Source organism: Oryctolagus cuniculus, chromosome 10 (genome assembly GCF_051225735.1).
Source record: "Oryctolagus cuniculus isolate XC-2025 breed Fujian yellow rabbit chromosome 10, ASM5122573v1, whole genome shotgun sequence".
NCBI classification, from domain to species: Eukaryota; Metazoa; Chordata; class Mammalia; order Lagomorpha; family Leporidae; genus Oryctolagus; species Oryctolagus cuniculus.
In genome coordinates, this window is record NC_142876.1 from 122,256,157 (window position 1) to 122,273,951 (window position 17,795).

The following is a 17,795-nucleotide window of genomic DNA, read 5'->3' on the forward strand; positions in this document are numbered from 1 at the left end:
AAACCCTCAGAGCTGACCGCTGACCACGTCTGAAGTCCCCATCCAGCAATGTGCTCGTCCCCAAGAAAACTCACCTGGGCTTCCCACTGCCCAGCTGTATCGCAGAGCAACCAAACTCAAAATCTCTAAGCAGCAGCAGTGTTGTGAAGTTCCCTAGGACACAATGCACAGGCCAGGCTGCGAACTACTGTCCCCAAAGGAGGACTGCATCCCTGACTTTCCCAGGACAAAGACACTAACGCTACGGCAGGCCCCTGGAGGGCAGAGGTGTTTCGGGATAACTGGGTTTATGCCCCGAAGGGTAAAGCATCCAGCTGTTCTCCAGCTACAGCACAGCTACCCTGTGCCCATGCTTATCTGCTAATGAAACCCCAGAGCCAATCACTACGTCACCGTCACAGCCGCTGTGTTCTCGATCTTGTCCATTTGTCATTTTCCATAAGGACAGTGAGGAGTTTTAAAACCCTGATAATGGTGGGAAAAGGAGAGCAAAGCTGCTCTGTTTCTCCTCTGGATTACTTGAAATACCGGCATTATTGGAAAAAGCCACCAAAACAAAAACTCTAGAGATAATAAAAATGCCCCCATTAGAAAGGGATTTATCACATCAAAATTAATGATTTTCAGCCGGTAACAATGCCTCTCTCGGGCTGTCGAGTTAACTCAATTTCAATTTAACTGAGCCACTCTATCATCCACATCAGAGCCAGAGACAGAGACAAATGAGGGTGATTCGCAGGCGCGGGGATGATGTGCCCTGGATAAGAATTAATCCTGGGGAAGGTTTTATTTCTCCATTTCTCTCTCGCTCTCTCGCGTTTAAGAATTAGCTTTCTTAACTGCAATGATGCAAGTCTCATGCCGTCTGTCTTATCCAGCTACTGCCATGCTGCTCATTCTCGTTAAAAGGCTGTGAAAGGAAGATTGTCCAAAGGCACTGCGGTGGGGTCTGTTGTCCACCCAACACCAGGGCCCTCCCTCCTCCTCATGGAGTGCGTGACCACTGCACCGGACGCCCTAAGCCGGCCTCTGTTTAACTCTTTGTGACATCAGTCAGCGCAGAAACAGCTCCTCATCTCTCCTTCCATCAGAGCACAACAGGGCTCAAGGATTCACAGGAAGTCCAGCTTAGCATTGACTGGGCGGGGACTCGGCCACAGTTTCCTAGAAGCACAGGTGTCCTCCTGGGGCCGAGGCATGCAGAGATGAAGAGGACATGGCTCCTATACCCCGGAGTGAACAGCACCACTGCATACGCCCGACACTGTCCCCCGACAATCAGGACACAGCAGTACTGCTTACCTACTGGAGAGCAGCCAATCAGCTTCAAGGCTGCAGGAGGCGCAGGTGCAGTTGTGTCTGTGGAAGGTGGGAGAGGAGTCCGCCAACAGCCCAGCCACGCTCACAGATGCTCACCACGCTCACAGACGAGCCTCACTCTACGGATCTGCACTGGAGAGCCTCCCGTCATCTCGGAACAAAGCACTTCATGGGAATTCCCATCTCAGCCCTTGGGCTGCCATCCCAGATGGAGTGGCCAAGACTCAAGTGATGTTGACCTCTCCCTGCCCTGCAGGCCAGGGCATCAGCAGATTTGGTGTCTCTGGGGTCTCTGTGAGGGTCTCCATCCTCATGACCAGTGTGTCTCCCAAAGACCCCACCTCCACCGCCTGCACACCAGGGACTGGGTTCCAGCAGAGGAATCTGGGGACATACGAACATTCAGTCTGCAGCAAGTCCCATTCTTCAGTTAAGTGTCTCCATGACCAACAAACGCCTCCTCCACACCCCACCAGGACCTCCCCACCTCGCCTCCTTTCCTCTGCAGTGTTTCACCTTACCACCATCCCACCAAGCCCCCATGTATGTCCTTCTCTCTCCCGTCTCCTCCTCCGGTTCCCATTACGTCCATCGACTTGCTTTCCTTCCTGTTGCCCGTCTCTGGTCTCCTTTGGGTCTCTCTCCTGCCTCGACCAACCGCCTTTCTCTGTTGCCCTGCTCTCTGGATTCCATTTCATGCAGGTTCTGGGCATTTGTCAGGCAAAAGCACACGAGAGAAAAGACAGGCGGCCTTAGGGGTGCTCCCACTTGGATCACAGACTTGTTCCCTGCTCCTCCGAACCCAACTGCCCAAGACAGCACTGCCCAAAGGCTGGTCTGAAGACCACCTGTGGGAGAACTACCAAGGGGCTGATTACAAGCACAGATTTTGGTCTGCAGCCTGCCTTGGCCCTGCTGATTCGGCCTCTGTGGGGAAGTAGCTCAGCCTTGTGCATGTTAGTAAGTGCACACAGGGTTTACAAAACCTCTGATGATGTCGGTGCGGGAATATGAGGGGCAGGGAGATGACTGAGGGCTGCAGACTCCAGGGAGGCCCACGTGCAGGAATATGCTTGAGAGGAAAGCAAGGGTCGGGCAGGAAAGAGGACAATACAATGGAGGCAGAGAGAGGTCCCAGGGGATTACAGGAAGCAGGCGGGGCGTGACTGAGTGATCAGCCCCTGGAAGCAGGTTGGCTGTGAGGGTGTGTTTGGATGAGACAGACGGACCGGACCCTCCAGGATGCAGAGAAATCCTCGCGGCCTCCATGTGTTCGGCATCTCCCAGAGTCTGTATTGCCAACCTGGCCCTAGCTCATCCTTACTCATGAGCATCACTGCGTGCTTAGAGTTCCTCACGTACTCCTGGCAAACGACTAGGGGAAGACGTCTGGCACAGAGATTGACTTGTTGCTTGGAACATGCACACCCCGTATCTGGCTGGGTTCCAGCGCCAGCTCTGCTCCAGATTTCAGCTTCCTGCTAACATGTACCCTGGGAGGCAGCAAGAGATGCCTGAAGAACTAGGTCCCAGCCACCTATGAAGGAGAGCCAGATGAGTCCCAGCTCCCAGATTCAGCCTGGCTCAATCCGCCTCAGTCCCAGATGTTGTGGGCATTTGAGGAGAAACCAGTAGATGAAAGATCACTCTAGATCACACTCTGCTGTCCCTCTATGTTTCTGTCCTTAAAAAAAAAAAAAAAGCCATGATGAAGTGTGGGGAGGGGGAGGGGCTCCAATCGAAAAGGAAACAAAGTTGCTAAGCCGCTGAGCCTTTGCTGGAGTTTGCCGCACTTCCGCATCCCAGTGACTCAGCATTTCCAACAATCCAAGATGGCCCCGGGGGAGGTACCTAGCCTGACAGGAGCCTTCTGTACTCATGGACAGTATGTGTCCTGGGCTGTGATAGGCCCTTGAGGGCGTGCCCGGCTCGTGTCCTGCCTTACCTTTCAGCTGGTTGGCTCGGTTCCCTTGTGCCCTGGACAGCCCCCTTTCTGTGTCTATAGAAGCTCTTCCCCTCCCAATAAAGTCGAGAACCCAGCTGCGCCCTGGGCATTGACTGACCTCCCAGCTCTGGTGTGGTTCCTTTGCCGCCGACACTCATCATCCCGCTCAGACCCTGAGCTCCCCAGGCTGGCCCCGAGGAGCTCTGTCGGACCTGCTGCCCCGTGACGAGCTGCAATGAAGAACACAGTGTCCCAGAGACCAGGTTCCATCTGAGCTGAGCGCACCAGCTGGGTCACCTTGGATGCGATTCCTGCCCCCAGGCCCTAGCTACCTCAGCCGTCAAATGGGGACGGTGGTGGCAGCCACACTCTGTGTTTGGTGGTGATTCCATCTGATATTACACATCTGATACAGCAAAAGTGTTCAACAAGTGCACTTCTCCCAGCTGAGGCCTCTGCCTGCAGGTCACTCCATGTCCTGATGCTAATGTGACCACGGTGCTGGAACGGGAGGCTCCAGGGCTCGGGACCCGGTGTCGTGGCTCACAAAGCAGTCTGAATTCAGGCTGTGGGATTGCAAAGCCCGGCAGGCTTCGCTCATCTCAAGCAGAGAGCCCTGATTCAGGTCCCTTCATCTCTGTTCCTTGGACTTGTAAGCACCGATCGATCACAAGAGCATGCTCTTTGGAAGGCCACTGCAGAACGGTGACTAGGGAAGGCGCAGCTGCACGGAGAATAATGCGTTCCTAACTGTCATCACCACATGAAGCCACGTGTAGAAAATTCCCTCCATTTTCATTAAATTCCAATGAGGCAGACGTCCAAGTATAAATTTCAAACTTGTAAAACAGGACTTACTCAAGGGCAGAATAAAATGGAGATTTATTAACTCATTAATGAGGCAAAGTGTGTGATGGCAAAGCCGGTGCCAAGATCTCTTGAGGATAATTTACTAAACAGAAAGTAAAGCATTAAAAATAAATAACTCATTTTTAAAAATCAATGGTAGACTCAGACTGCCAGGAAAGCAACCTAACAGCCTACAGACAATAAAACACAACCTTAGAAGTTGTGTTTCCTGCTAGAGAGCTCTGAGCGTCACACCCTTCAGATCACCGGGGTCCGTCAACCTTTAGGCAGATAACTGACACACAGGACACTTATCTCAAGTCTTAAATAATGCTCGGGTGGGCCAATTAAATAAAGCACCAGTGCAACCCTGAATGCACCCAGTATGCCCACTTTTGCATATTCTCACATTTTGAAAATGTTTTCTTAGCGAACAGAAGGCACAGAAACGCAACAGTCATTAGATTACACCTTCCAAGCAGCAACCTTGTCTCCTACATTTAAAATATTCCTTGAAGTATTCAGCAAATATCCATTATGGGTTTTTATATCAGGTGCCAGACATAAAAAGAAAGTAATGACAAGACCTTTATTCTAAAAAGAGTCACAGAACAGAGAATAGATAGACACACCCTTGCTGATGATGGGCTAGGTGTGTGCTGCATGTGCTGAACTATCTAAGAGCCTGGGTTGAAAATCAGGCTGCCCTGATTTCAAAGCTGCCTGTCTGTGTTCCCATGGAAGCTGTTTACTCCCCCGAGCTTAAGATGCATCGACCATAGAAGCAAGATACTAATAATAAAGTAGATAAGGCTGTTAAATTAGTTGATACTTAAAGACGGCCTCACACACAAGAAGTGTTAGCTAGCATTATTATTACTGCGACAAAGGACTGCAAGCTGCTTCAGTGGATTCTGATGAGAAAATTTGCCTGATCCTAAGATCTTAACCGAAGATCTGCCCAACCACTGGCCAAGGGAATGTCCTCAGTACTTAGTGAATTAATGATGAACACATGTTGAGTATTTTGTCGCACCTGCAGACACAGCAAGGTCTCTCCACAAGATGACAACTTCCCCATGGAGAGAGGAGGTGACAGGCAAACCTTCCCGACAACTGTGTCGAATTCTCCGACACTGCCCTCCTGAGCACAAGCTGAGCACAGTGAGTGCACCCACAGACCGAGCATCCCAGGATTTGCAAACAATTATTGAAAACTGAATCCCAAGCAAATTACTGAGCTGAGACTTAATTATAAGAAATAGAGATGCTGAATTAAATTGTTCTCAGAACGTTGTTTACTCTTCAGCCCATTGTTCCCTTAGAACCTTCTTATCCGCCTTGCAATTATCAGCAGAAACCAGACTCTGTGTGACCACCCGTTTGGCTTTTCAGCCACAGAAGCTGAAGCCCGCAGAGCTTCCGCGGCTCTAACTGGGGCGTGTGCTCTGACAATGCTTCCCAGGGAGTCAGCAAGATTCTGTTTCCAGGTCTTTCTTTCCCTCCCCAAGTTTCCCAAAGCCTCAAGCTGAATGCGCCATGTGAAAGGACCCCTGCTTTTGAGTCAGAACACGTGAGAACTTGGCTTGCCAGAAAGATAGCTCACGTGTAGGGCATTTAGCATGTTTCCCATCGCGTCTGAGGGGCCTGGATCTGGGCATCTGGTCTGGACACTGGAAAGCAGGGCTCCCACCTGGTCAACAACCGTCCTAAGCACCCCACGAAGATCCTAAAGCTTCGGCTTCAGGGTGAATTGCACAGATTTAGTGATTGTTCATGCAGTCACCTGACCCTTCAGCAGAGAGAGATTCTAGAGCATCAGAGCCCACATCAGGCATCTAGAAAAGTGTATTATATGCACATAATATCATTTTAAGGGGTTTTGTTTTTGAGGGGCAGATTGACAGAGAGATCGAGACATTTCGCTTACCAGTGCACTCCCCAAATGCTGCCAACAGCCAGAGCCGGGCGTGCACGCGTCTCCCACGAGGGTGGCAGGGATCCAGGTACCTGGACCACCATCTGCTACCTCTGAGACTGTGCCTTAGCAGGACACCGGCTCAGAAGCAGAGGCAGGACTGGGTCCCAGGCACTCCCATATGCGATGCTGCATCCCAAGCAGGAGCTTAGCCCATTGTGCCCAAACACCCACGTGACGACATCACTTACCTACTCTGCCTGCTTTGCCCAGCAGCCGTCCTCACCCTACCTTTCGAATGCAGGCAGTGTTTGCTCCCTTTACGCTGGTTTCCACGTCTAACACTCTCTCCTTCTCCCTCGCTGCTGACTCCAAACCTCCCTGCTTCTGAACAGTTAAACCGGACACACGCTCCCTCCTGCCTCGCATTTCCCTGAGTGCCTGGCCGAGCCTACTCTGGCTTCCCCCGAATGGTTTCACGTGCACTGATTCCATGCACCATCTGACATCTTTTTATTATTCTTTGCATACTCCACAATGCCCAATGCTATGTACGAAGAGAGAACTAAAAAAACATGTTTTCAAATTGAATCTGTTCACATCTCATCAACCAATCTCTTCCGGCAACTGCAATCACAAGTGCCTTGTGTCAAATTGAAATCTCCGGCATGAGGATGCCTGGAGTATTTGATTGTCACTATAAAGTCAGTTAAACAGATTCCTTCTACTTACAAAATTGTAGGAGACTAGTAACCCATTCGAAGACATCAACTTGCAGCTCAATTATCAAACAAAACTAAGGATATTACTTTGCAAATTCTTCTCCCGCTCAGGGTTATGTCATTGCAAGGGTCTATTTAACACAAAAGCTAGTCTGCTCCTTCCTCGAATTTTTTTTAATACATGTTTAATTTAGAAGAATACTGATTTGAGCCAGGTTTGAAGACACTAACAGGCTGCATTTCAAAGAGGGAGAGAAATGATTGGCAAACCCCTAGTCTTCTGAAATCTTCCTGTCTCTTGTTTATCTCTGCATTTATGCCACCCCTCTTCCTTCTAGCCCTCCTGTCTCCCTCCCTCAAGTCCACACTCCACCCCCACCTGGTCTCTGTTCCCACCTCTGAACTTTGCAGACCACAGTTCCCGCCTTCCTTGCAGCAACCCTCAACTGAACAAGAGGTGTTTCACCCCCAATAGGACTCAGAGGAATAAATTTAAAAGGAGGAAAAAAATGGAGAGGAACTCATGCTATGATCTCCGTAGTAACTGTTCACCGATGCCTTCCACAGGATATTTCAGACCCCACGACTGATATGGAAATCAGCACCCATCACAAGCTACAGCAATTGTAACACCTCATCCCTTTAGAAGTGTGTTAGAGATCCAAGCCACAAGTGACAAAAAGTAGCAGACATCTTCCAGTAATAAGCCTGTCTGGACCACAGTAGGCACCACCTGTGGCTCTCCTGTATTGGAAATAAAGACAGAATCACCATCATTTACTATTTTCAAATAAGGTAAAAGACAACCCGTGTGGTATTTAAATAGGAGCTCTTCAACACCTGGTGAGGTCCTGATAAGGAGCACAAGGGCAGAGACGGTGGCTGGCTGCTGCCATGCACCTGCGGTGAGGCACAGCCCGCTGCGGACCGCTCGAAGGGAGGCACACTTTGATATACACTGCTTTCCCTCGCCATCTTTATTCTGGAAAAATCTAAGACCACCAGAACAAAAATGCCCCAAGTGAAAAAAAAAAAAAAAGATCTAGAGGCAGGTGTCTTCTCCTAGGGAAGAGAAAGGTAGCAAGTGGATGCCCAGGATGACCAGCCACTAGAGGACAGAGAATCAACTCAGGGGAAGGAGGAGGAGGCAGGAGGAAGAGGCGGCAGCGAGCTTGCCACATAAAGGTACAAAGCAGGGGGGCAAGAGAGGAGAGAGGCTTCGGTGGGCAGGGACGGACAGCAAAGTACAGAGAAGGGGTTGAGAAGACAGTGAAGAAGCGTATGTTATGGAGAAGTGAGCAGGTGAATGGGAGCCAGTGAAGAAGGCCAGCTTGCTTCCAGATCACCAAGACTGTGCTGGCTAGTGGTCCTGATGCTACCTCCTTAGCATGGAGGAGTCAAGGATGGCCAGAGAGGGGAGGACCTCCTGTGTTCTAGCAGCTGGTCTGACCTGCTAGGTTGTGAAGTGGTCTGTGCTCCAGCTCACTTGCAAATTCCCTGTCCTTGACAATGCACCTGGAAAAGCAAGGAGCCTGCATGATGCATAACAAAGAGAACAAAGGGTGCTAATGAGGGGAAGGATCAGAAACGCAGCAGGGAGTCATCATAGGGCACCCAGAGCTAGCCTGGTTGGTGCAAGAGCTGTGTGCTGCAGGTGGCCCATACCTCGAAGCCCCTCACCTGGCTTTGATGCTGCTCTCCCAGCTTTTCAAGATTCTTACTAGGTTTTTCACAAGAGGGTCTCACAAATCTTGCAGCTGGTCTTTCTGGAGTCATATTTAATGTCCTTAGTGCTTTTCTGTCTCAGTGCTTTGCGTGTGCAGTAGCAATAGGACAGCACCTTCCTTACTGGACTGTCAAATTGGGAGAGACCATGAATGCACGGTGCTTACCCATGTGCCTGCCTAGTCTCAGGCCTGCAACAGAGCTTTCACTGCAAGACAGACTTGCACCACGTTCTCTGAATGCAAGTTCGGATGCTTCTGTTGTGACCTGTATTTCTGTTCACTGTGGGCTCTTTCACCCTCAAAACCAAAGTCAGCGTAGAGGAGACTCTGGGCTCAAGCCTTTGATTGCTCTCCCAAGCCCCCGAGCCATGCACTCACCTTCCCCTCATCTGGGGGGGGGGCTGCTGCGAGGGGTGCTGCAAACACAGGAGCATTGTTAAGACATTTGGAAGGTAGTAAGAAAATTTGACTGCTTGATATGAGCAAAGACTGGCCCAGCGGGTGACAGAAAAGGATAGCGGGAAAATTGAAAAGATAAGGGCAGTAAATTGGAGGAGAAACGGAGAAATCAGCCATGGAAGGATATAGGACACCATCTCGGCTGTGCCCTTGCTTTGTATGACAACTCGCAGAAAGGAATACTAATGCAAGACACAGCAGGATCAAAACCCCTTCAAATACTCTATTTTTTTCTTTGTGGAATGGTTGCAAAAGGAAAATGACTTTTGATTATATGGCTGTCAGCATTTGCTTTCTCACTTGGGGGCTGATATTTATACCACATTCAAAGCCCAGCAACATAAGGATTTATGGAAGAAACACACAAAATCAAGGCGTCTAGGTATCTCCTAAACCAACAGAGAATTTGGCTGGACCCAGGCACCCCAACTTAGAGTATGAGCTGAGAGCCAACTAGAAGATGCAACACAATCCAGGTCCAAGTAACTATGTAGACTGTTCTATGAGGGACTCAAACCCTTCCTCTCCACTACAGTTCTTTCCCATGGAAAATTCACAGACAAGTGTCATTTCCTTTTTTTTTTTATTTTTTTTTTATTTTATTTGAAAGGCAGAGTTATAGAGAGCAGGAGCAGAGAGAGTGAGAGACAGGTCTTCCATCTGCTGGTTCACTTCCCAAATGGCCACAAAGCCTGGATTTTGGGCCATGCAAAGCCAGGAGCTTCTTCCAGGTCTCCCACACAGCTGCAGGGGCCAAAGCACCTGGGCCATCTCCTATTGCATCCCCGGACCATAGCAGAGAGCTGGATTGGAAGTCGAGCAGCCAGGAGTAGCATATGGGTTGCCGGCACTGCAGGTGGCAGCTTTAGCCATTATGCCACAGCACCAGCCCCATGTAATTTCTTTTGATTCCATAAAGTTACTTGAAATTTTTGTTAACTATTTAAGGCCCCACTTATGAAAGCGAACGTGTAAAGGACACAGGAAATAGTTCGATACCACTGGGACTTAGTTTTCTCACTCTGGAGGTTGAAGATGCCATACACAATACAATCTCCCTGCAGTCCTGCTCACCCACCGAGTCTAGGTGTCAGGGCTGCATAGCCTGAGGCCTGGGAAGTCACTTAGCCTGGATCCTAAGGACAACTGAAACCACAAAAGGGCCCTCTGGTAGATATTTCTGTATTTTGTGCCCCTAATTTCACTGCAGAATTAGTTTTGTTGCCTTTTTAAATCAAACACCTCAGTCTGGGAGGAAGAGCTTTCTCAGTAAAGACAAAAGCAGCACTCATCCTGGAATATTCTTTCATTCAGAGCGTTCCCCGAGTGTCACCTTTGGGATTCACCATCACTGGTTTGCAAGCACTGTGTTTCACAGATCCCACTGATGCTCAAACAGCCAGTGTGTACCACCTACCTGGAGAAGAATGCGTATGCTCGATAGATTTTAAATGGTCGCTGTACCTTCCAGGGGATTAAGAAGAAATGGTTTAGAGCTAGTTCCATTCGTCTAAAGTAGCTCTTGCAGGAGAAGGAGTGTTGCTTGGTAGCAGGGAGGGTCAAAGACGCCTCCAGAAAAGCAAGTGCCTTCTTCCTTTAGACTCCTCGGGGCCTCCATCCCGCTCAGGGAATACAGGAGACATTCGTGGGGGGAAGCTAATCTGCAGCACGACTTGCACTTTTCCTCCGACTGCAGCAGAGAGAAGCTAGGGGTCCAGAGGCCAGAGCAATCCCAGCAGAATTCCCAGCTCCTTCCCTCCTCCGAGGGAAACCTGGAGGAGCCACGGAGCAAAACCCACAGAGCACTTAGGGTCTTCTGATTCTTCCTGGGGGTGGAGAGGATACAGACACTGGGCTTAACTGGAAGAACAGAAGCTCAAGAGGTGAGAAGGAGCACTCACGGGGACCCACAGCAGTCTTCTCCCAGAGCCTCCTGCTGCAGGGCCTTGCCCTTTCTCATGCTAACTTTGTGGGTCATCTTAACTGAACCACAGGGTCTGGCCAGATTTGCTCAAACATCATTCTGGGTCTCTCCCTACCAGGATTCTTGGTAAGTTTAACATTTATGCTGCAGACTGAGTAAGGGAGATTGCACTCATCAGCGCACAGAAGCCTCACTCCCTCAGATGGAGTCTGCACTAGGAGGAAGCTCTCCCTGCAAGGAGGAGGAATCTTCCTGTTGGACTGTCTTGTGAAGGGGTGCGGGTCTTTTCGTGCTATTATTAGGCCTGAACTGAGCCAGCGGCTCCTCCTGGACTTTAAGGCAGCGGGATTCCAAACAGAACTCACACAAGCAGCTACCACGGGTCTCCAGGTTTCTGAACCACCCTATAGCTCTTGGGAAACACCTGCCTCCATAATCATACCATTGAATTCCTTAGGATACATGCACACATATGCACCCTTGTGCACACACATAGGAGCACACGCAATAGCAGGCACATGCACACACATGCAAACATGTGCAAATGAATATACATGCAAACTCACACATGCGTGCACCTACACTTACACATGATTGGCATGTGTGTGTACACACACATCAACACATGCACACACAAACATGTCAGTAGATGTGCTCTGTTTCTCCAGCTACTCCCTCCTCCCTCGGTGCAACATACTCATGTGATCTACAGAAGAGGCATAGCTCTACCCCTGACCTGGGACTGCCTGAGGACAAGGGCATGATCACCGCCTCAGTAAAAGAGGTTCTTGATCCTCTATTTGATGTGGCTGGGTCTTTTCACTAAACAGAAAATCCACGGGAGGGAGGGAGGGAGGGAGAGAGGAAGGAATGAAGGGGAGGAAGAGAGGGGAGGAGGGGAGGAAAGGAGGGGAGGAGGGGAGGAGGGGGAAGGGGGGAGGGAGGGAGGGAGGAGTAACACTTCATAAGAAAAGGAGCCATCACACTGCCCTGTTGTCATGTGGCCCCTGTGCAAATCACTAGGCACCGAGAGGCAGCAGCAGAAGGGATCGTGGTAGTAAGAGATCTGCTAACAGTGAAAACCTGGAATGAGCCTGTGTGGGACAGGAAGTGTGTGTGTGGGAGGCGGGGTGAGTGTGATACAGCTGCTGTGCACACACTGGCACCATCTCATTCCTGATTTCCTGTAAATCCCAGCTGATGGGTCTCAGCCTTGTACGCAAGTATTGTTATCCCTCTACCGGCCCATGAATCCTTTGCAGTTCTTCCCTACAAGTGAGTGCTGAACCCCGTAAACAGACTGACTTTCCTGGAGGCTTGTTAAATTGGAGTTCCTTGTTTTGCAGAGCAGTATCCTTAAAACCTCGTGTATTTCCTCAAAAGGCTGAAGACTCAGATTCAAGGGGTGGTCCCCAAAAGAGGATGACAAAAGGCACATGGTTCTCTTCTCTAAATCCTAAGCCTATCACCTTTTTAACAGGGTCCTGAATAAATGACCCAAGTTCAGAAAGTGAGTCATACCGTCTCCCTAAACCCTGGTCCCTGGCGTCACAGAGCTCTTAGGAAGCCCCACCCGGTACAGAGGCTGAGTCCTGGACAGCCATCTGCTGCAGGCAGCACAGGTTGTAAAGAGAGCCAAGCGGCCTGCACTCCAGCCCCAGTCCCCTGCAAAATCAGAATGATGCTTTTACAAAGAAATGTGGCTGTTGCCGCTGCTCACTAGGCTAATCTTCCACCTGCAGCACCAGCACCCCAGGTTCTAGTCCTGGTCAGGGCGCCGGATTCTGTCCCGGTTGCCCCTCTTCCAGTCCAGCTCTCTGCTGTGGCCCAGGGAAGGCAGTGGAGGATGGCCCAAGTGCTTGGGCCCTGCACCCACACGGGAGACCAGGAGGAAGCACCTGGCTCCTGGCTTCAGATCGGTGCAGCGCGTCGGCCATGGCGGCCATTTGAGGGATGAACCAACGAAAGGAAGACCTTTCTCCCTGTCTTTCTCTCTCACTATCTAACTCTGCCTGCCAAAAAAAAAAAAAAAAAAAAGAAGAAGAAGAAATGTGGCATCAATCAAGACTCAGTCCAAACGCAGGCCATCAAACAGGTGAAAAGTGGCAGAACCGGAGGGGTTGCTGGCAGCCCTCCCATATTCACCCTGAGCGATCAGTCAGTGAACCCACAGTCCTGATTTGGAGAGACCCTGCCTAGCCAGGGAACCTGGGCATCTCACAGGAGTCCCGGGCTCCCAGCAAGGTCCACTGACGCAGAACCTCAAGGGGCAGATCCCAGAGAACCACGTGTGCACAGGCTGCCCTGCTAATCCTCACAGCATGAGAACTAGCACAGGAGAGTTAAATACTCCCCCGCGGGATCAAAACCACCACCACCAGGAAAACAAGGTCTGAGTGCCTCCCCACACCACCGGGCGATCTCCATTAGCTCCAGGTGACCGTATTAAAAACAGAAGTTTGGAAATTGTACCATCCTTCCACCTGGCCTAGATGTGCTCCAGGTCACAGCAAGTAACACAGCTTCCTGCAAGTATTCTCCATCTTGCAGGAACCTCTTTTTTCCACAAAAAACTTCCATTTGGTTCTTTCAGAAGCTGATACCTCTTCAGAGACAAAGAGAGGGGCTATAAACATCCCTGGAAATAGGAGAGGCAACTGAACCACTAATCCCGGGCTGGTCACCACACATCAACAACTCATTATGAGCAAACCCCAAATCGGAAAAAATAATCCCAGAGACTCCTTGCAAAAGAGAAGGATCCCATTCACAGCGGTCAGGTTCCTGGGCTATGCAAGTAGAACCAGGTCAACGCCTTCAGCTACTACTGTCACTGTGTATTGTCATGTGATTGTCACTAACAGGCCGAGAGGCTTACAGGTTAGCTACATCTGGCAAATTACTTAGGCAAAGTTTTTTTTTTTTTTTCTGTGATAAATGTTCCAGTCATTCAAAATATTCCACAAACGTCTCCCTCCAAAAAACTGCAGGGGTGGGAGTCTGAGAACCCCGAACTGCTGGTCCTCAGGGGTGGGCCCACAGTGACTCACCTGGGTTTGATCCCTGGACGTCCCGTTGATGAGGACAGTCAAGGCATTAGCTGATGACGCAAGCACTTGGGTGCTGCCACCAACAAGGAGACCTGGACTGAGTCCCCAGCTCCTGGCTCCTGGCTCCAATTCCAGCCCCATCAGCTGCAGGTGTTTAGGGACTGAACCATGGATGAGATCTCAATTTCCTTCTGTCTCTATCTCTCTTTCTCTCTCCAAGCCTATGAAATCAGTTCTGTAAAGATATAAAATGGTGGATCAGGACCACCTGGAGGGCTCGCTAAAACCCTGGACTCAGGGCCCCCACCAGAGTGCCTGATTCAGCAGATCCAGGAGTAGGTCCAAGAGTCTGCATTTCTAACCAGTTCCCACTCATTCTGATGCTGCCGTTCTGGGGACCCCACACTTAGAACGAAAGTTCTAGCGCGTACCTCGTCCAGGAACTGGAGGGCATCGTGCACCACAGCCCAGGCCAGCTACTAGGTATGCTGGGAATGGTCCTGAAATCCTCAAATGACGTTTAACAGCCCCGTTCTGAATTGGAAATTGCTTAATCCAAAGCACTTTCAAGTATCCCAAGCCTTTAGGGTGCACGGGACAATCAGCAGGCCATCTTCTGTCGAACACTGACCCATACAATCAGCACTCCCAGACACAGGAAGAGGAAGCTGATGGCTTGTTGGGCGGCGAGTGCAAAGCTTCGGTAGATCCAGACAGCAAGGTCTGTCCTGAGCGCCCCATCGCTCTTTCTCTGAGCGCCGCTTTTGTCCTCCTCCTTGTGGGTGGACCTTAGTGCGTCCTGAGGCAAACACCTCCCTTTCCTTCCAGGAGGGGAAAGAGAAGGCAGCCCACCGCTCACTGGGGATTTACAGGAAGCCTAGGCATCGCCCCCGAGTGGCATCACAGAGATCTGTGGCTGGCTGAGCTGTACACGTACCTCCTAGACCAGGGTCTGTGAGCAGAGGAAGCCGGCACCCTGAGTGGCCCACCTCTGGTTCTGTGTCAGATCTGGTGACTGGGAAAGGACCTGGCCTTCTTCCTGCCCAGGGGAGCAGAAAACTGCAGCTCCAGAGAATTCCCAGCTGGGCAAGCAGCTCGCAGCCCAGCAACCCTGAGGGGGCTTCAAATAGGAAGCCCCCGCCTGGAGGGACTGGGAGAGACCATATTCCTTCCAGCACCACCACTTCTGCTGCCCAGGGTCCTGGCTGTCCTCTTCAGTGTCACTCACAAGCTCCGTACGGAGCCGACATCTAGGAAGAAAAGAAGGGGGCAGGGCAAGCCAAGCAGAACTTGAGTGGATCAGGTGAGCTTGTTCAGCCCAACTGTGCACCTGAGAACCATCAACCAATCAAAAGACTGTTTTCTGATTATTAATCTGATATTTCTATTAGATCTGATAACTATGTGGCGCTGACGCACAGTGGTATTTATTATTAAGGATGGCATGCCAGCTCTCCACACAGCAGTGGCCAAGGCATCTGCTAACACTGCAGATTGGAAACCCAGTGATACTGCCTTAGACTGCCTAAGCAGCTCAGCTGTGATTACCCCAGGCGTCTACTTCTTCTCCCAGCTCAGTGCTTTTCAACCCTGGAAATGCAGGCAAATCACCTGAGGGCTCCGAAACACACTCTGCTTTGTGCTTGTCCCAGACATTCAGCTTCAAGGGAGGGGGCTGGGGGCTCAGGCACGACCCTGTTCTAAGGGCCTCCAGGTGAATCTCAAGTGCCCCGAGGACGGAGAAGCACAGACATCAGCTTCTTTTAGCCTCATGAGCACCTAAGGGGACCCCTCCGGCTCCTGGAAGGGGGCCTCCCCACTGACTGCAGGTGAGCACCCAGACTTCAGGTACTGCCCAGGGACTGGCCATTTCCCTCAAGTCAGCACTGTCTCCTACAAGAACACAACCGACCATGTGAGCAACAACCTCTCAGGCAGAAATTATTTTCCACATGTGTCTTTCTTGCAGGGATCTGAACAGAGCAAATAAAGTGGAATAATTTAACCATCTAGCTAAATTGACAACACATACTGGAGATTGAAAATTTGGTCTAAGTGGCTTGCAGTTATTAAAATTTTACTCCTGCTACTAAATACTGAGTAAATTAAGGAAAAGAGCCTGGGAGGATAATTTAATTCAAATCTAAAATCTTGAATTCTGAGTTCTAATTACAGATGTACTCTCAATTTGCCAAATATTCTTTGCAAAAGTTAACTCGGATGGAGTAGCAAGAGATAAACCATTTCTGTCTTTGAATAATCAGAATATTATTCCCTATTGTGTTCCAAGTTGGTGGGAGCCAAGGCAGGGAGCAGAAGGAGGAAATCAAACAATGAAAGCTTATGTTCCCACTGGAACCAGGGACGGATTCTGCAGACTGGGGTCTCGGCATTCCTTTTGGGGACAATCACTGCGCACGGCAGGGTGTTCAGCAGTATCTCTGATTTTTATCCACTGCGCACCAGTAGCACCCAGGCCTTGACTGAAACAAAGTTAGTACTGACATAAACAACAGTATCTTCAAACCTCACCCACTCTTGTAATGTGGCCACCGAAGTAAGCCTTGACCAGCCTAGAAAGTATCATGATAAAAAGTTACTGACAGCCATAAAATCATAATCAGTAAGAGTAACTCCAGTTGTTCTATCACACACACCAAGCACTGCACCACAACAAGGTGCACAGGATCCCACTTAATTCTCACAACTCAGAGAGGTAAGCAGCTTGGCATAGTCTTGTTGGTATTAACTGACAGAGCAAGAGTTCAAGTTCAAGTCCATCACTCTGACCTCCATTTTCAGCTGACTTCTCTTTACTTCTCAGAAAGCTGGCATCCTGGGGGACAGGATATGCATGAGCCACAGAGGCAGGCAAGACCACTAGGTCTCAACCTGCGTTAACACGGAGGCACGAGGGTCCTGATCTTAGAGAAGCCCCAAGTGAGGGTCCACACAATCCGATTCCCAGGCCACAGCAGCCACCCCAGTGCCTGGCACAGCATCTCAGTCCCAAGCTGCCCGTAGGGTGGCATGGTGCCGCCAGCACACTTGCTCCACGCAGGCCACTTCCCTGGAAGCAGTGTGAGCTCCCCCTCAGCGGAGGTCTTCACTGGCCAGCTGTGCCGATTTCTGAGGGCCCTCACAGAACACGGGGCCTGGAGGTGCAGGGGCGTCCTGAGAACGCACTGGCACACCACAGGAAGTTGTGTTTAAGAAAACGGATTCCACACAGCACCTCCAGACCCCCGGGCCGTCGCCCAGAGAGTTTTCGCAGCCAGTACTTCACTTGTTCTCTGGTGCTGCCGGCTTCCTCCTGCTAACACAGCCTCCCGGCTTCCTCCTGCTAACACAGCCTCCCGGCTTCCTCCTGCTAACACTGCCTCCCAGCTTCCTGCTCCCCAGCCACTCAGCACTCAGACTGACAACCATCTTCTGCCTACAAAGTCCTGAGACCACCATTCCAATGTCGTTTCCATGGAGAAGCTCGCCGAATTCTCTAAGCCAAATCTGCCCCCACCCTCCACCACCAGGCATTCATCTGGGGGAACACAGGTTTTGAGCTCCTTCTCTGTGTGTTAGGCGCTATTCTTGCCACTGGGGACCAGCTGATAGACGACAAAGTTTCTGCTGTTAACAAAGGAAAACATTTGAGACATGCTGAACTGAATCAAAATAATGGATTATTTAGTTGGTCTCGTGGACCAACTAAAGTTAAATGAAATCAACAGAATGGATGGGGTAATATGATAAGGCAGCACTACAGGCGACTATGTTAGATGCAGTCATGGGCAGAGACTCTGAGCAGGCTGCACATGAACCATGGGGACTCAGCAGTGGGGAGAACTGGGAGAAGCAGGGGCCAGGACAAAGGTCGCAGTGCA

General features: G+C 50.4%; 1 long non-coding RNA gene across 6 annotated transcripts in view; it reads right to left on the reverse strand.

The window, feature by feature from the left end:
• The window catches only part of LOC149124462 (uncharacterized), a 242,384-nt gene extending 224,589 nt beyond the window's left edge, over positions 1–17,795 (reverse strand). Inside the window, exons 1-2 of one of the 6 annotated variants that reach the window (XR_016214471.1) lie at positions 14,852–17,795; positions 13,915–14,149 (exon numbers count right to left, since the gene is read on the reverse strand). This is a non-coding gene — a long non-coding RNA (uncharacterized LOC149124462). The other 5 variants (XR_016214469.1, XR_016214473.1, XR_016214468.1 and 2 more) reach the window with 5 other exon arrangements.